At 40.5% G+C, this 27,018-nt stretch overlaps 1 long non-coding RNA gene across 1 annotated transcript; it reads right to left on the reverse strand.

Moving 5' to 3' along the window:
• Positions 1–538: 538 nt before the first annotated feature.
• Positions 539–3,492, reverse strand: LOC133538564 (uncharacterized). The gene is made up of 2 exons (XR_009803043.1): positions 3,355–3,492; positions 539–777 (listed from the first exon to the last, which is right to left on the reverse strand). It is a non-coding gene; the product is annotated as an uncharacterized LOC133538564 (long non-coding RNA).
• Positions 3,493–27,018: the final 23,526 nt, after the last annotated feature.

Below are 27,018 nucleotides of genomic sequence, written 5' to 3' on the forward strand. Positions count from 1 at the left end.
CTCGAGATCAACTTCAGATCCATCCGCCAATTATAAGTTTTATTGTTGTTTATGTTTTTTGTTTGTTCATTTTAGGCCCTTCTTTAAAAAAAACAGCTAAGTTTTTTTATATGGCAAATACAAAATATGCAATATTTTCCCCCCAAAAAATGTCAGTGGAAAATTTAACGTGACGTAATTGGAGCCTTGAATAGGTCAATAATTCATAATGACATGGACTTTGATTCTTTATTATTTTTTAAAGAAAGAAACCGCCTGCATGGCAGCTTTGTGTTATTACAGTAAACATTGCAACATTTTCTTGTTACATTTCACCCGTTTGCTCCTTTATATCACTTTTACGTTTGAACATTTTTTCAATCGTATTTTTAAAATGTGCCGTAGGGCCATTAAAAAAATGACCTGCGGGCCGCAAATGGCCCCCGGGCCGCACTTTGGACACCCTGAAGTATGTTGTGGATTCATACAGGCTCTTTTGTCGCAATGGGGAAAATGTGTGTATGTTTTGCAACCAAAAACATTACTCATAACAAATGGGTTAATTACTACAAACGTGCTTTATTTTCAGAAGCCTTGACAATGACAATACAGAAATAAAAACAAGCTACAAACACAAAAATCAACTAATCAGAGGCATTAAAAAAAGTCGAGGTGTAATTCAAAGACAATCTCAAGTTTGGTAGGTCAAAAGAACATTTAATTCTCTCGTTGAAGTCCTGGAAGAAAGGGAGACAAAGCTTCCCCTCAAGCTTTACATATTGGTCCGCAGTTGGTAATCTATAAAAAAAAAGAAGAATTCATGTTTTAAGGTGGCGACCCGATATATATATATATATATATATATATATATTTATATATATATATATATATATATATATATATATTTATATATATATATATATATATATATATATATATATATAATCATGGTGACGGTTTGACCATAGAACAAATTATTTGTATATTGGGAGAGTTTTATGGTTGCAATTAGAGAGAAATCTCCAAATGCTCCAAACACATGACCCATAACCAACAACACACAAAACAAAACAAAAATGCATCATGGGAAAAATGTTGCAACCACATTATTGCTGCATGATCAAAAACAAATGCAAAATAAAAACGCTGCAAATGCCAAAGACACACGCAATCCCCAAAACACATGCATGACCGATATGTTGCAAATTTCGGTAATGAAACAATATTTACCCAGGCTACCCAGCATGAGAGATATATTTCTTTAAATAATTAAGATAAAGTATTTTACAGTACAACATTAGCAAACAGTTGTTTACGGCAAACCGTTTAAAAAAAATTTTTCATTAAGGGACAAAACAGATGTTATATCACACATTGCCAATAATATAGTAGATTTAATAAAGTTAAAGTTAAAAGTACCACTGATAGTCACGACAAAACAGATGTTGTATCAGACATTGCCCATAATAGAGTGGATTTAACTAAAGTTAAATTTAAAAGTACCACTGATAGTCACGACAAAACAGATGTTGTATCAGACATTGCCCATAATAGAGTGGATTTAATTTAAGTTAAAGTTAAAGTACCACTGATAGTCACAAACACACACTTGGTGTGGTGAAATTACCCTTGGCATTTGACCCATCCCCTTGTTACACCCCCTGGGAGGTGAGGGAAGCAGTTAGCAGCAGCGGTGGCCACGCTCGGGAATTATTTTGGTGATCCAACCCCCAATTCCAACCCAGTGCCTTGTCATGATCTGTTGTTTGGATTATGTTTTTTTCTTTTTTTGGAATCTTTTAGTTCCTATTTGCGCTCCCTTGTTTTGTTTGGTTACCATGCTGACTTATGATTTTCACCTGCCTCTGGTGTTCGGACCGCGCACCTGTTTCTAATCAATCCAATCCAATCCACTATTTATATAGCACATTTAAACAACAATAACGTTTCCAAAGTGCTGCACAGCCATGTTAAAAACAATTGTAAAAAAAAAATAATAATAATAAATAAATAAAAAATAAAAAAAAATAAAAATATATATTATGCTCCACCAATGACTGAATAAAAACAAAAAATAAATAAATATAAAACCAATAAAAACAATATAAAAACAAATATGATTAAAAACTATTTTAAAGGGTAAAATCAATTAAAACAGTAAAATAGAAATCAAAGTGTATAAAAAACACAGAGGACAACGGAGGACCACACAACTCACGTAGTGTTAAAAGCCAAAGAATAAAAGTGGGTCTTAAGACGAGACTTAAAAGACTCCACTGTGGAAACAGTTTGAACATGGAGGGGCAGAGTGTTCCAGAGCTTAGGGCCGACCACAAAGAAGGCCCTGTCTCCCCTGGTCTTAAGTCTCGTCTTGGGCACCACGAGCTGGAACTGGCTCTCGGACCTCAGATGTAAATTTGGATGAGGTCCGAGATATATTGAGGTGCCAGTCCATGTAAAGATTTAAAAACAAACAGCAATGTTTTAAAATCAATTCTAAAATGAACAGGGAGCCAGTGCAAACTCTGAAGAATTGGGGTTATATGCTGGCGTTTCCTGGCCCCTGTTAAAAGTCGTGCTGCCGTGTTCTGGACTAACTGCAACCGGGAGAGAGCTTTTTGGCTAATGCCAGCATAAAGTGCATTGCAGTAGTGCAGGCGACTTGAAATAAAAGCATGCACGACTTGTTCAAAAAGGTTAAAAGATAAAAACGGTTTAACCTTTACTAAAATACAAAGAAAAATAAGACCCTTATTTAAGCCTGTCTTTGCCAGTCAGTCGGCCTGGCGTCATAGCTTGTTTTCATGTGATACCACAGTTCATGTAGCTCGGTTCATGCCGTGTCCAGGTAAATCGTGTTTATTTCTTGCCACAGTTTCTTGTTTGTTCCAAACCACAGTTTATGCTGTTTGTTTCATGCCACAGTTTTGTGTTTGTACCACGCCGTAGTTTTTGTTTGTTTACCTCGTTCTCTGCCGAGATTTGTAGTTGGATTAATAAATATGTTCCTACCTTCACGCCTGGTCCGGAATAGTCCGTTTGCATCCCGGGAGAACAAACCCCGCAGCAAGCTGTCACCTCCACCGGCATGAAACTTTTATGGGCAATGTCTGATATAACATATGTTTGGCTTATGAAGCTGTAACATTTCTGTCATGGATGTGTTTTTTTGGAGTTTGTGTTGTGTGTGTTTTGGCATTTTTTGCATCCTTTTTCTTTTGTATTTGTTTTTGATCCGGCACCGTTAATGTTATGGCAGCATTTTTTAAGGAAGTTTTTATGTTTTGCTTGGAGTTTCCACTGTGCACACAGCCAACTCAAATCATGCTTTTAAAACAAAAGATTATTGATATTTTGTAATAATGGATACTTTACCATGCTGGCCTGGGCCTCTATTTCTGATTGGTTCCTCGTACGCACATTGAAGGCCTCAGGGCAGACCTCAGTCTAGCTTTAGGGAGTACATGTCTCACAGCTGGCCTGGAAATGCCTGCAGGACCCCCCGAAGGAGCTGGAAGGGGGTATCTGCAGACAGGGCACATCTGAGGATCCCTTGACACGCATAAGTGGAGAAAAATGGATGAATCGTGGGACTTTCTTGCTTAAACCTATTTGAAAGTAGTGTTTTAAACATTTCAAAGTGGATCTCCAAAGGACTAAACTGTCTTATAATATTAAATATATACAATACAACCATTTTAATAATCGGGCACGGCAGCTGCAGCCTCATTGTTGCCATTTTGTGTGCTGCAATGCAGGGTTGTTTCCCATCACCAGCAGGGCTGGGCCAGCGTTGCGTAAGAACCCAGGATATCCTGGTGGATCAGGATCCCTTGAAAGAGAAGTGTGTGGGTGGGAGTGGAGAAGAGAACTTATGGAGTGAAGCAAATTTGGACAGAAAAAAAGAGGTGACGTGTTTGTAGGGCAACGGGAGCTTTTACAGTTTATTGCATGGTGCATCAAATAACTTTTACATTCCACCACTTTTGAATATAGTTTGTGCAGGATTAGTATATGGAAATACTACAATAATACATTTTGAAATGTGATGCATGATTCAGCTCACAGGCTTTAAATATTGATTATTCATCAAAGCTTTGGGGCATTTCCAAAAAATGTAATGCAGATGAATATAAACTGTCTTCGACGGATTACCTTTGTGAATTCATCATTTTTGCGATTCACGCATTTCTTTGAATCCATAAATTGCAAAAGAAATACCCAACAAGAGTCCATAGTCCTTCCAACACACCAGTTTGATTCCCTTTGTGTCCACTGAGGTGTACTACTGGTGTACTTGTCCATACTGTCCAGAGGGGGGCAGTAGTGCAGCCAGAGTCCTGCTCTTGCTGCTATCGTAATGACTGCAATGCAAGGTCCCTCTCAAGGGCACACATCATATCTGCAAAGTCAAATGAAATCCAGAGAGGGGCTGTGTTGGCGTTTTCTGCAGCAGAATAATTAAGAGAAATGCATTCACCGTGTTTATGTCCTGCTTTTTTTTTGTAGTTATAGTCATTTGAGAGGCTAACTTAAACTAATAAAATGGATAAATCAGAGGCTGTATTAATTTGTTCACAGGACCTCTCTTATACATTGAACTTGTATAGCATTTGATGACTTGTGCATTTAATTATGATGTGAACTTTAATCAAGGCCATTTAAGGGGAATTTATGTTTTGCTTACAGCAAGAAGAGGCGCATCCAGCATACTTCACCCACTGCCTTACCTTTTTAGCGTCATTAAATATACATGGCCCTCTGAGTGTCTAATGTATTCACACCTCTCCCTTGCATTGGAAAGCTCCCCATCAGCAAATTGAATGTGTGTGTGTGTGTGTATGTGTGTATAAGGGTGGGTGCACGGTACCAGGAAGTACACATAATCAATAGACCCTGATTCATAGTTCTCTGTGGGAAAGCAGCTTGTTTTGAGGACCATGTTGTTGAAATAAATGTTAAAGTACAGTCCGATTGAAAATATGTTTTCACGTGAATACAGAACGTGTTTGCATGCAATACCGGTTGAATCAGTCAAATAGATATGAATATGAATAACTGGTAATGTACAATACCACAATGTGATTATTGTACATAGCACACAGTACAAGAGTTTTGTTCACATGCTGACATGCTTGGATACTGTATTAGCTGTTTCTCTGTGTTAACAAACACATGCTTTGAAGGGAGACTTACAGTATGTCAAACACACACACACACACACACTTGCTGTATTCATGGACACACCCCCTCTCAGTGGACATGAGTCATTGGTGGTTCTTGTAAGATTGCCCATGCAGCACAATCTTTATTAGTGTAGGGGCGAACTGACTTAATATGCATATGTACTGTCTTTGCCTGTGTGTGTGTGTGTGTTCTTGTATTTCTGCCCTTCTTGAGACATAAACAAGGAAACGTACTGTCCATATGAGGACCGGTGAACAAGTTAGGACCGAAATCGTGGTCTAAATATGGAAAACCTTTGCATCTAATAGAGAATGTCTCATTTGCACCCCCTGGTGGTGAAATCTATCAAAATTAGGGTGGTCCCAAAAAGGAGGGATTTTCCAAATTGTTTGTGGGTTTTAAAAGGGCTCCCTATCTGATCAACATATGAAATAACAAGTGTGTGCAAAAAAATTGAAGTGCTCCCCCTCTGGACAACATATGTAATAAGTGTGTGTAAGAAATTGAAATGCGCCCTAAACATGTATATAGAGACATACTGTAATAACTTGAAGTAAATAATAAAGATTAAAAAGCAATTCCAAACAAAAAAAAAAAACCTAAATGACTTTTTCTCATAATATGTCAATTTTTTTCCCATAAAATTGGGAAAAAATTTTCATATTCTTTGTTTCTGTAATATAGCAATATTTTCTCATAAAATTATTACTTTTTTATGTAATTTTATTTATTTTTAATGCTAAATGGTGACATTTGTCATAACATTTTTTGACTTTTAACACGATATTGGCAATTTTTTTGTTGTTCTTGTAAAATAGTGACATTTTTCGAGTAGAATTATGACTTTTGTCTTAATATTGCCAGGTAAAATTCAGTTTACTAATATTATATTGCCAAAATGTTAAAGTTTTCTTATAAAATTGTGACTTTTGTCGAGTAAAATTACGACTCTTTTCATAAAATTGCCAAAGGTTTAACCTTTTCTTGGAAAACTGCGATGGTTACTGAGCAAAATTCGAACTTGTATCATAACATTGCACAAATGTTCAATTTTGACTTGCGTTGAGTAAAAATAAGACTTTTATTATAATACTGACAAAATTCAAAGTTTTTGTTGCGAAATTGTGATCTTTGTCTTGTGAAATTCTAAGTAATTTTTCACAACAAGCATTTTTATATTTGCATAGTATGTATATATTGTTATTGTTGTAAATGCACAAAACGGTGGTCCTACAGAGGTAGGCATTTTTTGTAGGTCTCAAGAAGGTAACGCATACAAAGAACGTGTGTGTGTGTGTGTGTGTGTGTGTGTGTGTGTGTGTGTGTGTGTGTGTGTGTGTGTGTGTTCAAGAGAAAGTGAGAGAGCGATACTAACTGTGACTCTTTGACCTATTGATCAGTTTAGGTTTAAGGTATCTTTATTATTGCCGTAGGCCAGTGCCTTGTTAGAATAATCTACAGCACGGGAGCGACCATCATAGACATCATGCACTGTGCACAAATAGACTCAAACATGTGTATCCTCTTGCGATCCAGTGTCCTCTACAGTGGACATTTGTGTCTTGCACAACATGATTATTTTTTTTCTCTGAAATGTGTAACAAATATACTAAAAATGCAGGAGGTTTTCAGGATAATATGTAATCCCCATGCTCTCTCTCTCTGCGCCACCTCTCACTCACTCGCCCATTATGTCATTTCATTAACACCTCAACCAATAGATGGCCACTGTCCATTTGTTTTTTTTAACTGATCTGTGTTATGAAGTGCAGGCGCTGATAACAACTTTGAACTCAGATAAAACAGACGTAGGCGATTCCAAACAATAGTTGCTGCAGTGCAATACATGTGACAAATGACACCTCTGACCGTTTGTACCACAAAGGGGCATCTGTTTGGACACGTGTGGTCACTCACGGCTGGCACTGTGCGGGTAAATGCCTTCAGCACAGTCTGTTCCCTCAGGGTGGCGTGGCACTTTGGTTGCTGAGCCACTGCTGTCATCGTTTTTTTTGCCACATATTGCTGCATCGCTATAAGTATATATAGCTTTAAATCAGTCTTCACTCATATACCAACTGTTTCGAATTGTGGTGTAGAGCTGATTTACTATTTTACAGTTATATTTAGGGAAAATATTTTATCTTCAAGACTTATTTTCGTCTCTTCTGGTAAAATCTAATTGGGAAATAATTAGAATAGAATAGAAAGTACTTTATTGATCCCTGGGGGAAATTCAGCACCACAGTTCGCTCACAATAGACAATAATAATAATAAATAATATACAACATGGGCTTCACGGTGGAAGAGGGGTTAGTGCGTCTGCCTCACAATATGGAGGTCCTGGGTTCAATCCCAGGCTCAGGATCTTTCTGTGTGGAGTTTGCATGTTCTCCCCGTGAATGCGTGGGTTCCCTCCGGGTACTCCGGCTTCCTCCCACTTCCAAAGACATGCACCTGGGGATAGGTTGTTTGGCAACACTAAATTGGCCCTAGCATGTGAGTGTGAATGTTCTCTGTCTATCTGTGTGGCGACTTGTCCAGGGTGTACGCCGCCTTCCGCCCGATTGTAGCTGAGATAGGCGCCAGCGACCCCAAAAGGGAATAAGCGGTAGAAAATGGATGGATGGATAGTATAAATATATTCTACATATATTCTACATTTAAGTGCAGTCAAGGAACATATGCATTATACAGTATGATGGCTGTCGGTATGTGTCGTTCCGTGTTGCATTTTGGCAGTCTGAGCCTTCCACTGAACATGCTCATTCTCTCCGCCACGACCGAGTTTAGTGGGTGGGAGGCGTTGTCCATAATGGCTAGGAGTTTTGTTGGACTTCTCCTCTCTGACACCACCGCCAGAGTCCAGCTCCACTCCCACCACGTTACTGGCCTTCTCTACCAACTTGTCCACTCTGTTTGTGTCCCTCACTCTTAGCCCGCTGCCCCAGGCAAGCCACGGCGTACAAGAAGGTGCCCGCCTCCAACGACTCGTAGAACATCTTCAACATCTCTGTACAGACGTTGAAGGATCCTAGCCTCCTGAGGAAGTAGAGGCGGCTCTGTCCCTTCTTGTGGAGGGCCTCAGCGTGTTTTGACCCATTCAGCTGGTTGTCCATGTGTACACCGAGGTATTTATAATCCTCTACCATGTCCATATCCACCCCCCTAATGGAAACAGGGGTCGCTGAAGTGCTCCTCCTCCTTACTAGGTCCACAACCAGGTCCTTGGTCTTCGTCACATTGAGCTGGTGGTTCTTTCCACACCATGTGACAAAGTCCTCCACCAGTGCCCTATTATAAATTGTTAGAACAGCCGAAATGTATGTTCCCATATGTAAAGGTACGGAAGCAGTATATTTCAAGGGTAGTGCCAGTGATGGGCAGTAACAAGCTACATGGAGCTAAGTGTCATGATCAGTGGATTATGTTTTTGTTAGTTTTGGACTATTTTAGTTTCTGTTTTTGTGCACCCTTGTTTGTTTTAATTTCCATGGCGACTTATTAGTTTCACCTGCCTCTGGTGTTCGGGACACGCACCTGCTGTAATCAAGAGACCATGATTTATGTCTTTGCCAGTCAGTCGGCTTGGCGTCATTACTTGCTCCATGCCGTACTTATGTTAGTTAGTAGTTTCATGCTTGTTCCATGTGATACCATAGTTCATGCCACAGGAAGTCTTGTTTATTTCATGCCACAGTTAGAGAGTTTTTGCCTGTTCCATAGTTTCCATGTTTCCTGCGCTAAGCTCTCGCCTTAGGGGCGGTATAGCTCGGTTGGTAGAGTGGCCGTGTCAGCAACTTGAGGGTTGCAGGTTCGATTCCCGTTTCCGCCATCCTAGTCACTGCCGTTGTGTCCTTGGGCAAGACACTTTACCCACCTGCTCCCAGTGCCACCCACACTGGTTTAAAAATGTAACTTAGATATTGGGTTTCACTATGTAAAGCGCTTTGAGTCGCTAGAGAAAAGCGCTATATAAATATAATTCACTTCACTTCACAGCTTCTGCGTGTGATAGGCACGCTTGCCTTTGATGTTTGCCTTTTATTTTGTAGTTAGATTAATAAATATATTCCTACCTGCAAGCCTTGTCCGGAATAGTCCGTTTGCATCCTGGGAGAACAAACCTCACAGTAAGCTGCGACTCCCCCTGTCTTGACAGAACTAATAAGTCGCCATGGAAACTAAAAGAAACAAGGGTGTACACAAACAGGAACTAAAAGAGTCCAAAACTAACAAAAACATAATCCAGACCACTGATCACGACACTAAGCTACGTATCTCAATGGTGTGCCGGGAAGTCCTTCTCTGCATAACCAGAAATCATGATCATAATTAATGATAAAAATATTTCTTATTTTACTTTCCCTAAATATCCAAAATTATTCATATTCTCTTCATGTCATATTATGCTTCTTCCAGCGCTGTTGTTTTTAGGTTATACAGTTTTTATCCAATCAGGATTCAGATAGCTTAAGTTGCCATGCTTTTCGAAATCTGCCCAGGGGTCTTCAGAATCAAAAATGCGGGCGTTCGAGCGCTGTAAGCGAACGAGCACATACAGTTGGTAGATAATTGCGATAGCCAATCAGATTTCGATTTGTTGTCAGTAAGACCTTTTAGCTGGTCTCACATTCAACGTGACAATTACGTGACATTGAATTCTCATCGGGACCGTTAGCGAAAGAGTGTGAGAACACATACAGTTGATTGACAGTTGCGATAGCCAATCAGATCACAAGTCATTGACAGTAGTCTATCTGAGTAGTCTGATGTTAACGAGACTGATTGGATCCTCACTTGTCATTCCAAAATGAAGTGAATGTGAATGATATTTATATAGCGCTTTTTCTCTAGTGACTCAAAGCGCTTTACATAGTGAAACCCAATATCTAACTTACATTTAAACCAGTGAGTATCGACAATGAGTATCCATTCACAAGTTGCAATTTAGCAGGAAGCGGGAAGTGTTGCGCCGTATCCAGACTGGGATAGCAGAGGAATCAGGATACTCACTTTTTTTTAACCCACAAAGGAGAACAAAATGTTGATTAGGTGGCAGGCATATATTTGCAAGGCCGTTTTCAAGAAGGATATTTAAAGAGAAACTAGGTCTTGTGAGACAATGTCGGCCGACCCCGCAAGCTACATGAAATGGACAAATGCCCTCCATTTCCACTCGAATCCCCCGACTACGAGGGGACCACTGACTCATACGGCATCGAATGGGTACGACAAATTGCAAGTTCGAATATTTTATTTATTTATTTTTTTCAAGTTTAATATGTTTTGCAATTTAAATTTTGACTGTACCACATAAGATATGTTTTAATTGCTGATGCGGGTTTATGGATTTTTAAACGCGGCAGAAAATAATCCCTTTTGTACACTGTTGAGGTGTTCAATGCACAGTAGTGCGTAAATGTTGCTGTATAGTATTTCTCCAGCAATGGTCATGTGGTTTGATTGATTGATTGATTGAAACTTTTATTAGTAGATTGCACACTACAGTACATATTCCGTACAATTGACCACTAAATGGTAACACCCAAATAAGTTTTTCAACTTGTTTAAGTCGGGGTCCACGTTAATCAATTTATGGTAGACAGGGTGACATAAATTACGTTATTTTGCTAGGTAATCATTGAAGTTGGACATCACTGAAGGCCGAGGTGGGAAAAGCACGGCCTGTCCCTGAAATAGCTTAACTACATTTTCCAATAGATTGGTTGTACTTTCACTACTTTTTGATAGAGTAGTGATTGCCGTAGCTTAGCTATTTTCAGACCCACGGAGAGAGGTAGATAACATCACTGCTACAAAGCTGCCAATCCAGGATAAAAAAATACGGGGAAAATACAACAACCTGAATGAATGAAAACATCCATACATACAGAGTAAATGCATGATGATTTAGGTGTTCGTTTAGTCACAATTGGCTAAGGTTAAGGCGAAACATTACAGACTGGCCTATCAGAGGCAAGATAAGGCGGGTCATCACAACCAAGAAGCAAAACCATATCAGACTCGCAATCACGTCACATGATGACGAGGGAGTCGGAGACAGAGGGATGCTTCAAGCTGACAACTAGGGAAAAAAAAGAAGCATACTTGAAAATGGCGGAGAAAATTCTCTACCGCGGATTAGATTTTTCCTTTAGTGATGAAGATGACGTCCAGGAAACCCACATTAATGCGTGTTCTGGGCCATATTTGGACAAATGTATGTGTTAGGAGAATACACTGCCCATTGGGATCATTTTATTGTATTAATTAGAGAAAAAAAAAAAAAGGATTTCTGTATTAAGCAATCTAGGGAATAACACGATCGAAATTTGTTCGGCCTCAACGACCGTGTTGTATTGAACTTTGAGTTAGAGTTTTGCCCCGTGCACCAAAACTATTAACACAGTTTATAGAGAATAATCATTGTTATACATGCAGAAAACGTTGCAAAATGTAAACTTATGCTCGATATTTTTGTTTTAAATCGAATCCTACAAAAAGTGTGGTATACAAAAACTACCACTGTCCAGGTCATATATGTTACTCTCTCTGGTTGGCATTTTTGGTCTGGACCCCAGGATGCAGAGCAAGTGTGGTTAGAGTGTCTGCCGTGAGACTGGAAGGTCGTGAGTTCAAACCCTGGACGAGTCATACCAAAGACTATAAAAATGGGACCCATTTTCTCCCTGCTTGGCACTAGGCATCGAGGGTTGGAATTGGGGGTTAAATCACCAAAATTATTCCAGAGCGCGGCCACCGCTGCTGCTCACTGCTCCCCTTACCTCCAAGAGGGGTGAACATAGAGATGGGTCAAATGCAGAGGATAATTTCACCACACCTAATGTGTGTGTGACTATCGTTGGGATTTTAACTTTAACTTTAAAGGCCTACTGAAATGAGATGTTCTTATTTAAACGGGGATAGCAGGTCCATTCTATGTGTCATACTTGATCATTTCAAGATATTGCCATATTTTTGCTGAAAGGATTTAGTAGAGAACATCGACGATAAAGTTCGCAAATTTTGATGCTAACAGAAAAGCCCTGCCTTTACCGGAAGTGGCAGACGATGACGTCACATGTTGATGGCTCCTCACATCCTCACATTGTTTTTAATGGGAGCCTCCAACAAAAACAGCTATTTGGACCGAGAAAACGACAATTTCCCCATTAATTTGAGCGAGGATGAAAGATTTGTGTTTGAGGAGATTGATAGCGACGGACTAGAAAAAAAAAACAACTTGATTGCATTGGGACAGATTCAGATGTTTTTAGACACATTTACTAGGATAATTCTGGGAAATCCCTTATCTTTCTATTGTGTTGCTATTGTTTTAGTGAGTTTAACAGTACCTGATAGTCGGAGGTGTGTGTCCATGGGGGTCTTGACGCCAGGGAAGTCGACGTCAGCTTTATGGACAGCGCAAGCTTCAGCTGATCTCCGGTAAGAAGCGACCTTTTACCACAATTTTCTCACCGAAACCTGCTGGTTGACATTCGGTCGGGATCCATGTTCACTTGACCGCTCTCTGATCCATAGTATAGTTTCACCTCAGGAATTTTAATCAAGGAATCACCGTGTGTTTGTGTGACTAAAGGCTAAAGCTTCCCAATTCCATCTTTCTACTTTGATTTCTCCAATATTAATTGAACAAATTGCAAAAAATTCAGCAACACAGATGTCCAAAATACTGTGTAATTATGCGGTCGAAGCAGACGACTTTTAGCTGTGTGTGTGTGCAGCGCTCATATTTCCTAACACTCCATGACGTCACGCGTACACGTCATCATTATGCAACATTTTCAAGAAGAAACTCCTGGGAAATATAAAATTGCAATTTATTAAAGTAAAAAGGCCGTATTGGCATGTGTTGCAATGTTAATATTTCATCATTGATATATAAAGTATTAGACTGCGTGGTCGCTAGTAGTGGGTTTCAGTAGGCCTTAAAAGCTCTTTTTATTCGTGACAAAAGCGAGGCCAGGCAAAAGAAACATCTAGTGCAGCATGGAAGTGCACAGAAGCCAAACATTTGTCAAGGACCAAAGCACAATGATTGAGCACCGACAAGGAGCAACAGGTGATTGAATAATAAAAACCACGTATGCTGGCAGGAAACAGAACGTAAAGTGAAAAAGCTGCAAAACAACGAATCCAACAGGAAGTAGAAACAAAATAGGAGCACTAGGTAATAATAATACTACAAAACATGGGAAAATAGCAAACAAAGTCAAAAGTGTCACGTGGGATTTTGACAGTATATACTCTTTATTCGCCCTGCGATGAGGTGGCGACTTGTCCAGGGTGTACCCTGCCTTCCGCCCAATTGTAGCTGAGATAGGCGCCAGCGCCCCCCGCAACCCCGAAAGGGAATAAGCGGTAGAAAATGGATGGATGGATGGATACTCTTTATTCATTCGTGGATAAGAGTGAGTGCAGTTTTTTAAATAATAGCCATTGATGCATACCATAGAGACATACCAGAAACTATGAGTCACATGCACTGCTCCGAAACACACAGATCCAAGAACAAAATAACGTACAACAAATTTGCAGGGAATTAAATTATCACATTTTGAGGACAGGATGCATCCATCCATCCATTTTCTACGGCTTATTCCCTTTTGGGGTCGCGGGGGGCGCTGGCGCCTATCTCAGCTACAATCGGGCGGAAGGCGGGGTACACCCTGGACAAGTCGCCACCTCATCGCAGGGCCAACACAGATAGACAGACAACATTCACACTCACATTCACACACTAGGGCCCATTTAGTGTTGCCAATCAACCTATCCCCAGGTGCATGTCTTTGGAAGTGGGAGGAAGCCGGAGTACCCGGAGGGAACCCACGGATTCACGGGGAGAACATGCAAACTCCACACAGAAAGATCCCGAGCCTTGATTTGAACCCAGGACTGCAGGAACTTCGTATTGTGAGGCAGACGCACTAACCCCTCTGCCACCGTGAAGCCCCGGACAGGATGCAGTATACTCCAAAAATGGGATCACACCTAATTCAATTTGTAGTAGTGTGTATGGCTTCCATGTTTTCGTATGCACTCCCTACACGTCTAGGCATGCTCCTGATGGGACGACAGATGGCCTTCTGGAGGTCTTCTGCCAGACATCAATCAGGGCATCAGCCAAGATGCAACAGTACGTGAACACACTCCATTGGTTTCAGATTCGGGGAATGGCCAGCCTGTCAATGGCATCGATGCCTTCAGCATCCTGGAAGAAAGTCAGTAAATATTGACACTTTCCAACCGCATTGCACTGCAACAGAGGGAACCCAGGACACCACAGTTTGACGCCAGCAGGTTCCACACCTCTGGCAAGCATTTATGTATTCGATGTCCCTCTAGGGTAGATCTGGGCAAAATACGGCCCGCGGGCCACATGCGGCCCGTTAAGATTTTCAATCCAGTCCGCCGAACGTTATGCATAATTTTTTCAGACCTCTAACATCAAAACTGTCGCCGCCATTATGATGTGCAGCGTTGTTTTTAAATTACCGTAAGTCTTGAACTATAGAACCTTTGTAACCTTATACAAAAATAGAACCCTGTCACTTAATTTAAATAATAATAAACACATGTACATAAGTATTTGGAACATGGGCCTTTTTAGTTGTTGTGAATTAAATTAAAAATATGTATATATAATATTGAGAATATGTAATGTTAGATAACATATATTGCCTTTGTCTCAGATTCTTCCCTAAAATATTTTTACAAAAACTGTTTTTGCTATAATATAAAGTAATTGTTAAATAAAAATATAAAAAAAAAATATTGAGGTTGTGCAATGATGTCAGATAATATAAAATATTATTGGTTTTGTCTCTTATTTTGTCTTGAAATATTTTACAAAATCAGGTTGTATTGAAATATTACGAACAGATAATAATGTTGCATGATCCAAAAAGGGAATAAGCGGTAATGTGTCAATTACAGGTGTAATTGAAAATATTAAAGACTATACAGGATTAGGTCTCTGCTTTTTGCAGATGATGTGGTCCTGATGGCTTCATCTGACCAGGATCTTCAGCTCTCACTGGATCGGTTCGCAGCCGAGTGTAAAGCGACCGGAATGAGAGTCAGCACCTCCACGTCCGAGTCCATGGTTCTCGCCCGGAAAATGGTGGAGTGCCATCTCCGGGTTGGGGAGGAGACCCTGCCCCAAGTGGAGGAGTTCAAGTACCTAGGAGTCTTGTTCACGAGTGAGGGAAGAGTGGATCGTGAGATCGACAGGCGGATCGTGAGATCGACAGGCGGATCGGTGCGGCGTCTTCAGTAATGCGGACGTTGTACCAATCCGTTGTGGTGAAGAAGGAGCTGAGCCGGAAGGCAAAGCTCTCAATTTACCGGTCGATCTACGTTCCCATCCTCACCTGTGGTCATGAGCTGATCTCTTACCGGAGATCAGCGGAGCCAGCGACCTCCTGCAGCTGCCGTGACTTCTCTCAGAGACTCTGGCGTCAAAACACCCGTGGCCACACCCCTCTGACTTTAAGGTACTATTCAACTCCCTAAAACAGTAGCAACACAATAGGCAGATAAATGATTTCCCAGAATTATCTGAGTAAATGTGTCTAAAAACATCTAAATCGCTCTCACTGCCCTCACCTTTTTTTTCTTTTTTCTAGGCCTTCACTCTAAATTTCCTCATCCACAAATCTTTCATCCTCGCTCAAATTAATGGGGAAATTGTCGCGTTCTCGGTCGGAATAGCTCTTGCTGCTGCTGGCTATGATTATAAACAATGTGAGGATGTGAGGAGCCCTACAACCCGTGACGTCACGCGCACATCGTCTGCTACTTCCGGTAAAGGCAAGGCTATTTTATCAGTGACCTAAAGTTGCGATGTTCTCTACTAAATCCTTTCAGCAAAAATACGGCAATATCGCAAAATGATCAAGTATGACACATAGAATGGACCTGCTGTCCCCGTTTAAATAAGAAAATCTAATTTCAGTAGCCTTTAATAAAATAAAGGGTTTTGTAATTGCTGTTATTTTCCACTAGTTTTTTTGTCCCGTTTGCACAAAGGCAGCTGAAGCTGATTCATAACCATCATTGCTCCCTAACTGGACAGGTTGGATCTTTTTAAAGTGTTACTGGGATAATTACACCGTGTCCTGTTTGTATGAAATCTACCCAGACCTCAAATCTCTGCACCTCTTCTTCTAAGCACTTCCCTTCTGCTCACATTTGGCAGCTCAGTGGGTGTGGTGTGTACGGAGCGCCTGCCCCGTCCTGTCACGTTCTTTTCTACCCTGCATTACTCCGTGACAGTACTACAGCACAGGCTTTTCTGGGGACCCGTGAGCCTCGCTGTGAATGCTTTCCAAGTCTTGTAGACGAGACAGGGGTGAAGGAGGAGGCTGCTTTGTGCAGTGTTTGACTCTTTCAACGATATTGAAGGCTGCAGATAGGACTGACAGACAACAAGGGGATTTGCAATTCTTGCACCTTGCAGCTGACATAGCTTGTGGGAGCAGACAAACACTGTAAATTACATTTTAACTAAGCTGCTGATTGTGTTTTTAGATACTTCTCTGTGAAACTGTGTCTACCTCCGCAACACTAGGTGGCGATGGTGATCCTTTCAGCCCCAGGTGGGGCTTTTTCGACAAATTGCACGTGAATTCTTCCCGGAAGTGAAATCCGGTGGTGGTCAACCAAGCCAAGATGGCTGTTGTGCAGAAACTCTCTGAGTACGCAAGGGGCCCAGATCTTCCTGCAAAAACCATCCATCCATCCATTTTCTACCGCTTATTCCCTTTCGGGGTCGCGGGGGGCGCTGGTGCCTATCTCAGCTAATATCGGGCGGAAGGCAGGGTACACCCTGGACAAGTCGCCACCTCATCGCAGGGCCAACACAGATAGACAGACAACATTCACACTCACATTCACACACTAGGGCCAATTTAGTGTTGCCAATCAACCTATCCCCAGGTGCATGTCTTTGGAAGTGGGAGGAAGCCGGAGTACCCGGAGGGAACCCACGCATTCACGGGGAGAACATGCAAACTCCACACAGAAAGATCCCGAGCCTGGGCTTGAACCCAAGACTGCATGACCTTCGTATTGTGAGGCAGACGCACTAACCCCTCTGCCACCGTGAAGCCCCCTGCAAAAACCAGACATGAGCAAAAAAAGTAATTATGCAATGGAATAGATCCTTGTACTTCATTAAAAAAAAATTGTCCGGCTGTCCCCTGCTTCTCCTGTGCCTTGTCCACTGTCTATGGCAGTGAAGTGAAGTGAATTATATTTATATAGCACTTTTTGTCATGACGCGGAGTCGAACCCGCGTTTTCTCGGTGGCTGGAGTTGCGAGCGCCTCCTCTGACAGTTGGAGGTTAAATCACCAAAAATAATTCCCGGGCGCGTCCACCGCTGCTGCTCACTGCTCCCCTCACCTCCCAGGGGGTGATCAAGGGTGATGGGTCAAATGTAGAGAATAATTTCGCCACACCTTGCGTGTGTGTGACAATCATTGGTACTTTAACGCGGTACAGCTCGGTTGGTAGAGCGGCCATGCCAGCAACTTGAGGATTGCAGGTTCGATCCCCACTTCCGCCATCCTAGACACTGCCGTTGTGTCCTTGGGCAAGACACTTTACCCACCTGCTCCCAGTGCCACCCACACTGGTTTAAATGAAACTTAGATATTGGGTTTCACTATGTAAAGCGCTTTGAGTCACTAGAGAAAAAGCGCTATATAAATATCATTCACTTCGCATCACACTTAACTTTACAACAATTTTTAAATTGGACCAAAGTGCTTTACAGGCTAAAAAGCATAGAGCAAAAACAAACAAAGAACATAAACAATGAATGAGCAAAACAAGATACAGTAAAAGGGTTAAAAGAAAAAGTAAAATTGCAAAATAAAAATAATGAAATAAAAGTGCGACGGATTGAAATTAACACCAAAATCCATCCATCCATTTTCTATCGCTTGTCACTTTTGGGGTCGAGGGGGGTGCTGGAGCCTATCCCAGTTGCATTCATATAACAATGTGTTTTCAAAAATTTTTTTTTTATTAAAACAACACATATCCATAAGTATTCACAGCCTTTGCTCAATACTTTGTCGATGCACCTTTGGCAGTAATTACAGCTTCAAGTCTTTTTTAACTTGATGCCACAAGCTTGGCACACCTAACTTTGGACATTTTTACCCGCCAGACGTCTCACTATATATTATGTCTCTCCGACATTTCCCCTAAGACACACGTGCTCCCGATAATTGACTTTCTCGACCGTTTGTACGTCAAAAATGTCAAGACGAATAACAGAAGCTCTCGAATTCAAAGTGATCGGTGCAAAAACAAAAAAAATAGAACACGTTTGCTGTATTCAATTACAGTATCGTTTGTGCTCGTTCCTCTGCGGTCCTTTCTGGTGATGTCACCTGTCAAGAGATGCTAAAAGTCTATAAATGGCGCTCTCTGCTCTTATCACGTTCGCATTGCCTTCATCGCAGAGGCAGTGGGCGAGCACAAAGCGGTGCCTTTACGCATTGCAGCACACCAGCAGCACCTCTCGCTGCACGGGACCTCTGAGGGCCTTACGGGCTGATGGACACACACACACACATATATATATATACACACACACACCTCAATACCTCAGCTCCCTTCCCCCTCTTGTCTTTCTTCTCCCTCTTTGCCTTTCCCTCTTTCCCTCTCCAGGGACCTCCCGAGTGCTGCATGGCTGATGGACAGCAGCCTAATGCAAAAACCTAACCGCTCCTCCCCTCTGACTTCACAAAACAACCTCACCGTGCCCTTCAGACACGGTTGGAAACCCCGACGCAGGTGTAAGAGGTCAAGTTATTAATATGGTAATACGTTAAGAGACGTCAATGTCTCACAGTCAAACAGAGATTAATTCAGTCTTGCCCCTTTCGGGATGGAATATGTGTTTATTTTGACTATTGTCAGAGGCATTGGTTAAAAATTGTTTTGTTTTTTTAGATACGAGCTGATATTGAGTCGTTGTGAGCTTTCTAGGTCAGGTGTGAGTTAGCTTCCCATGACAGATAATAATGGGTGTCCAATGCAGTCTCAATACTTTTTTAAAAAAAGGATTGAGAATGGAAAAAGTGGGGGTAAAACTAATTTTTTTGTTTTAGTATGTTTTTTGTTTGAGGACAAAGACGACACGAACCTTCCCAATTGTTAAAGGCCTACTGAAATGAGATTTTCTTATTTAAACGGGGATAGCAGGTCCATTCTATGTGTCATACTTGATCATTTTGCGATATTGCCATATTTTTGCTGAAAGGATTTAGTAGAGAACATCAACGATAAAGTTCACAACTTTTGGTCGCTAATAAAAGAGCCTTGCCTTTACCGGAAGTAGCAGACGATGTGCGTGTGACGTCACGGGTTGTGGAGCTCCTCACATCTGAACATTGTTTATGATGTGAGCCTCCAGCAGCGAGAGCTATACGGACCGAGAAAACGACAATTTCCCCATTAATTGGCACGAGGATGAAAGATTCATGAATGAGGAAAATTAGAGTGAAGAACCAGGAAAAAAAAAGCGATTGCAGTGAGAGCGATTCAGATTTTTTTAGACACATTTACTAGGATAATTCTGGGAAATCCCTTATCTGCCTATTGTGTTGCTAGTGTTTTAGTGAGTTAAATAGTACCTGATAGCCGGAGGGGTGTGGCCACGGGTGTGTTGACGGGTGTGTTGAGGGAAGTCACGAAGCTGCAGCAGGACAGAAGCTCCGTTGATCCCCGGTAAGAGGCGACTTATTTCCACAATTTTCTCACCGAAAACTGCCTTTTGACATGTAGTCGGGATCCATGTTCGCTTGACCACTCTGATCCATAGTAAAACTTCACCTCCGGGAATTTTAAACAAGGAAACACCGTGTGTTTGTGTGGCTAAAGGCTAAAAGCTTCCCACCTCCATCTTTCTACTTTGACTTCTCCATTATTAATTGAACAAAATGCAAAAGATTCAGGAACACAGATGTCCAGAATACTGTGTAATTATGGGATGAAAAGAGACAACTTTTAGCCGGTAAGTAGTGCTGGTCTAAAATGTCCCCTCCAACCAATGACGTCACAAAAAAGCGTCTCAATACGCGTCATCATTCCGCGACGTTTTCAACAGGAAACTCCGCTGGAAATTTAAAATTGCAATTTAGTAAACTAAAAAGGCCGTATTGGCATGTGTTGCAACGTTAATATTTCATCATTGATATATAAACTATCAGACTGCGTGGTCGCTAGTAGTGGCTTTCAGTAGGCCTTTAAAAAAGCCCACAGTTTAATATGTGTGTGTGTATGCATCACTGATAAGAGTATTTGGTGAACATTGTTTTGTCCTACGAGCTTCGGCGGTTCTTGAACCCACCATAGTGTGGACTGTGACGCAACAGTTTTGTGTACATGTAAAATCTTCCACTCCTTTGTCTCATTTTGTCCACCAAATGTTTTATGCTGTACGTGAATACACAAAGTTGAGCTTTGTTGATGTTAGTCACTTGTTGGAGTGCTAATTACTTGGGGCGGCATAGCTCGGTTGGTAGAGTTTCCATGTCAGCAACTTGAGGGTTGCAGGTTCGATTCCTGCTTCCGCCATCCTAGTCACTGCCGTTGTGTCCTTGGGCAAAACACTTTACCCACCTGCTCCCAGTGCCACCCACACTGGTTTAAATGTAACTTAGATATTGGGTTTCACTACGTAAAGCGCTTTGAGTCACTAGAGAAAAGCGCTATATAAATATAATTCACTTCACTAATCAGGCATATTTGGTCAGTGCATGACTGCAAGCTAATCAATGCTAACATGCTATTTAGGCTAGCTGTATGTACATATTGCATCATTACGCCTCATCTGTAGGTATAATTGAGCCCATTTAATATCCTTTAGTTTTATCCTCGTTGTATATAATTTTGTTTTACATGTCTCATGACCTGTGATGAAGTGGCGACTTGTCCAGGGTGTACCCGCCTACCGCCCGAATGCAGCTGAGATAGGCTACAGTGACCCCCCCACCCCCTGCAACCCCAAAAGGGACAAGCGGTAGAAAATGGATTGACACATTACCTGTATGTAATATTGATTGCATTTCAGATAGTTGTTTGAGTGCCATGTTGTTCCAGACCACAGCAAACGTTACCCAGCTTGCCAAAGATAGTTATAAATCCAATAGAAGAAGACAGCCGGCCGTTCCCTTTAACTTGGACACACACATCTATACCTTTGGCCATTAAAAGCCAGTAATTTCCAGGAGTTATCGCAGCTTCTGAGTAGCCTCTGATTTACTAATCGTTTCTAATGTTGTAAAAATGTGTAGAATAATTTTTAAAATTGAACATTTCTGTCGACGAAGATTTGCGTCAGCCTGTCATTTTGAAAGTAGGCTATTATAGCTAATATAGATACTTATGTCATGTTGCCTTCATCATAAGACTTATGTAAGGCTTTTAATTTTTAATTTATCTATGTATTTTTGGTCCAATTTGGCTCTTTCAACGTTTTGGGTTGGCATAGACTAATGTGTAAAACATGCATAATCTTTCTTTCATTTTAGGACCTTTTGTTTTTTTTTGTAGGTTGAATGTTTTGGGTACATGAAAGGAGGATGCTGCTGGGATTTTTAAAAGGCTTTTTTTTTTCGGAAAATGTACTGATGCAGAAACCCAAACTGATGCCTTTCAACTTGAACCTGCCTGAGGAAATGGCTCTAAATTCCAAGACTAAATTGCTGTGCAATGACACAATGCTGCTGTCACTTTACGACATCGCTTTCATAACATACATGTAGGAGGTAAACCAATATTTCGTTACGCTACGCCGACTTCCTATCTACAGCTACACAATAAAACTCAACATTTTCGCTCAGGAACACATTTACTTAAAGTGGAATTGCACTTTTTTTGTTGTTGTTGCCAATCATCCACAATCCTAATGTGAAATATGAATGTATTTCCCTTGTCTGTGCATTCTAAATAGTAAATGACTTTGAGTACGAGGTGGTCCCATTTACATGCCGTGACCTGCATATTAACCAAGCTGTAGCAACACTGTTATTCTAAAAGCTGACACAGAAGAACAACTTTTTTCGGCGTCAAAACACCGGCAGAAAATGTCAGAAAATGCATATTTTGGAAAACTTTTTTTTTCGTTAAAATTTGAAAAAACGGACTTGCTTCAGCAGCACAATACTGGTGCTGTAGTTGTAGGAGATGTCTCAGAACGTCATCAGGGGTCCCGACGAAACCCAAAAATGGCAGAAAATGCATATTTTTGGAAAAAATTTTTGGGCTAAAATGTAATTGGGGGGACCCTTACCAAAAAAAAAAAAAAACGGACTTGCTTCAGCAGCACAATACTGGTGCTGTAGTTGTAGGAAATGTCTCAAAACGTCGTTAGGAGTCCCGACAAAACCCAAAAATGGCAGAAAATGCATATTTTTGGAAAACTTTTGTTCGCTAAAATGTTGTAAGGGGGGGCTCTAAAAAAAACAAAGCAAAACAAAAAAACAGTTTTATGGGGGTGTCTCAAAACGTCATTAGGAGTCCCGAAAAACTCACAAAATGGCAGAAAATTGATTTTTTCGGAAACCTTTTTTTCCTGCTAAAATGTCAAAAGAGTGGACCCTTACAAAAAAAACCGGACTTGCTTCAGCAGCACAATAATGGTGCTGTAGTTGTAGGAAATGTCTCACAAAGTCACCAGGAGTCCCGACGAAACCCATAAATGGCAGAAAATGCTTATTTTTGGAAAACCTTTTTTTCCTAAAATGTCGCAAGGGGGGACCCTTACAAAAAAATTTTTAAAAACGGACTTGCTTCAGCAGCACAATACTGGTGATGTAGTTGTAGGAAATGTCTCAAAACGTCGTTAGGAGTCCCGACAAAACCCAAAAATGGCAGAAAATGCATATTTTTGGAAAACTTTTGTTCGCTAAAATGTTGTAAGGGGGGGGCTATAAAAAAAAGAAAAAAAAAGACTTTCTTCAGCAGCACAATGCTGGTGCTGTAGTTGTAGGAGATGTCTCAAAATGTAATCAGGAGTCCCGACAAAATCCAAAAATGGCAGGAAATGCACATTTTGGAAAACTTTTTTTTTCACCAAATTGTCATAAGGAGGGGACACTTACAAAAAAAAAAAAAAACTGTTGTAGGAGATGTCTCAAAACGTCATCAGGAGTCCCGACGAAACCCATAAATGGCAGAAAATGCTTATTTTTGGAAAACTTTTTTTTCCCTAAAATGTCGTAAAAAACGGACTTGCTTCAGCAGCACAATACTGGTGCTGTAAATGTAGGAAATGTCTCACAAAGTCATCAGGAGTCCCGACGAAACCCATAAATGGCAGAAAATGCTTATTTTTGGAAAACTTTTTTTTTCCTAAAATGTCGCAAGGGGGGGACCCTTACAAAAAATTTTTAAAAAACGGACTTGCTTCAGCAGCACAATACTGGTGATGTAGTTGTAGGAAATGTCTCAAAACGTCGTTAGGAGTCCCGACAAAACCCAAAAATGGCAGAAAATGCATATTTTTGGAAAACTTTTGTTCGCTAAAATGTTGTACGGGGTCGGGCTCTAAAAAAAAAAAAAAGACTTTCTTCAGCAGCACAATGCTGGTGCTGTAGTTGTAGGAGATGTCTCAAAATGTAATCAGGAGTCCCGACAAAATCCAAAAATGGCAGGAAATGCACATTTTGGAAAACTTTTTTTTCACCAAATTGTCATAAGGAGGGTACACTTACAAAAAAAAAAAAAAAACTGTTGTAGGAGATGTCCCGAAAAAACCCAAAAATGGCAGAAAATTAATTTTTGGGGAAAACCTTTTTTTCCGCTAAAACCTTACAAAAAAAATACAAAAAACGGACTTGCTTCAGCAGCACAATACTGATGCTGTAGTTGTAGGAAATGTCTCACAAAGTCATCAGGAGTCCCGACGAAACCCATAAATGGCAGAAAATGCTTATTTTTGGAAAACTTTTTTTTCGCTAAAATGTCGTAAAAAACGGACTTGCTTCAGCAGCACAATACTGGTGCTGTAGTTGTAGTGAATGTCTCACAAAGTCATCAGGAGTCCCGACGAAACCCATAAATGGCAGAAAATGCTTATTTTTGGAAAACGTTTTTTTCCTAAAATGTCGCAAGGGGGGACCCTTACAAAAAAATAAAAAAAAACTGACTTGCTTCAGCAGCACAATACTGGTGCTGTAGTTGTAGGAGATGTCTCAAAAAGTCATTAGGAGTCCTAATAAAACCCCAAAATGGCAGAAAATGCATAATTTGGAAAACTTTTTTTCGCTAAAATGACGTAAGGGGACACACAAAGAAAACAAAAAAACTGACTTGCTTCAGCAGCACAATACTGGTCCTGAGGTTGTAGGAAATGTCCCACAAAGTCATCAGGAGTCCTGACGAAACCCCAAAATGGCAGAAAATGCATATTTTTGGAAAACTTTTTTTTCGCTAAAATGTCATAAGGGGGGACACTTACAAAAAATTCAAAAAAATTGACTTGCTTCAGTAGCACAATACTGGTGCTGTAGATGTAGGAAATATCTCAAAAAGTCATCCGGAGTCCTGACGAAACCCCAAAATGGCAGAAAATGCATAATTTGGAAAACTTTTTTTTTCGCTAAAATGACATAAGGGGACACACTTACAAAGAAAACAAAAACAACTGACTTGCTTCAGCAGCACAATACTGGTCCTGAGGTTGTAGGAAATGTCCCACAAAGTCATCAGGAGTCCTGACGAAACCCAAAAATGTCAGAAAATGCATATTTTTGGAATACTTTTTTTTCGCTAAAATGTCATAAGGGGGGATCCTTCCAAAAAATTCAAAAAAACGGACTTGCTTCAGCATTACAATACTGGTGCTGTAGTATTGGGAGATGTCTCAAAAAGTCATTAAGAGTCCTGATAAAACCCCAAAATGGCAGAAAATGCATATTTTGAAAAACTTTTTTTTTTTTGCTAAAATGACGTAAGGGGACACACTTACAAAAAAAAAAAAAAGGACTTTCTTCAGCAGCAGAATACTACTGGTGCTGTAGTTGTGGGAGATGTCTCAAAAAGTCATTAGGGGTCCCGAAAAAACCCGGAAATGGCAGAAAATGCATATTTTGGAAAACTTTTTTTTTTTTGCTAAAATGTCGCAAGGGGGGGACCCTTGCAAAAAATAAAAATTAAAAACGGACTTGCTTCAGCAGCACAATACTGCTGTTGGTAGTTGTAGGAAATGTTTCACAAAGTCATCAGGAGTCCTGACGAAACACAAAAATGGCAGAAAATGCATATTTTTGGAAAACTTTTTTTTCGCTAAAATGTCATAAGGGGGACCCTTACAAAAAATAAAAAAAACCTGACTTGTTTCAGCAGCACATTAGTGGTGCTGTAGTTGTAGGAATGTCTCAAAACGTCATCAGGAGTCCCGACAAAACCCGAAAAAGGCAGAAAATGCAATTTTTTGGAAAACTTTTTTTCACTAAAATGTTGTAAAGGTGGACCCTTACGAAACATTTCAAAAAACGGACTTGCTTCAGCAGCACAATACTGTTGCTGTAGTTGTAGGAAAGGTCTCAAAATGTCATCAGGAGTCCAGACGAAACCCAAAAATGGTAGAAAATGCATATTTTTGGAATCTATTTTTCGCTAAAATGTCGTAAAAAACTGACTTGCTTCAGCAGCACAATGCTGGTGCTGTAGTTGTAGGAAATGTTTCACAAAGTCATCAGGAGTCCTGACAAACCGAAAAATGGCAGAAAATGCATATTTTTGGCAAACTTTTTTTTCGCTAAAATGTCGTAAGGGGGGACCCTTACAAAAAATTCAAAAATACTGAATTGCTTCAGCAGCAATATTCTGGTGCTGTAGTTGTAGGAGATGTCTCAAAACGTCATCAGGAGTCCCGACAAAACCTGAAAATGGCAGAAAATGGATATTTAAAAAAAAATGTTTTTGATAAAATGTCATACGGGTGGACCCTTACACAAAAATTCAAAAAACGGACTTGCTTCAGCAGCACAATACTGTATTCAATGATTACCTCTCAAAATACCATAATTAATGTCACCACATGACCATAGCTGGAAAAATACTATACAAAAACACATTTACGCACTACTGGACATTGAATCATCACATCAACAGTGTACATAACGCGTTATTTTCTGGCGCATTTAAAAATAAATAAACCCACATCAGCAATTAAAATATATCTAATGTGGGACTGTCAAAATTAAAACGGCAACAAATATATTAAACGTGAAAAAAATAACGCCTTGGAATCCTCTGGGAAGAGCTGGACGAAGTGGCTCGGGAGAGGAACTTTTGGACTTCCCTGCTTAGGCTAATGCCACCGTGACCCGACCTCGGATAAGCATGAACAAGGTGGATGGATGGAAAAAATAAAGAAATAAAATATCTGAACTCACAGTTTATAGACCCATTCGAGCTTCCGGGGTTGACCGACGTCGTCACACAGGATGTAGTTTCTCTTTAAATATCCTTCTTGAAAATAAGAGTTGTCTTGTTTAATCATAAAAGATGCAGACGAGGCATGTTGGCTGAGTTTTTAAAGTTTACTCCGCAGCGTGCTCATCAAAAACATCCCACTGCCGGCATGTCTACATTAAGTGAATTGTGAAGTGAATTATATTTATATAGCGCTTTTCTCAAGTGACTCAAAGCGCTTTACATAGTGAAACCCAATATCTAAGTTACATTTAAACAACCTAAAAGGGGCTACTGCGCATGCACTTCACTACTGTGGCATGCTGGGTAATGGAGTTCTTTTGTTACCTAGCTCTTAACACCACAATATATATCTGCCTTAGG

Source organism: Nerophis ophidion, linkage group LG20 (genome assembly GCF_033978795.1).
Source record: "Nerophis ophidion isolate RoL-2023_Sa linkage group LG20, RoL_Noph_v1.0, whole genome shotgun sequence".
Lineage (NCBI taxonomy): Eukaryota > Metazoa > Chordata > Actinopteri > Syngnathiformes > Syngnathidae > Nerophis > Nerophis ophidion.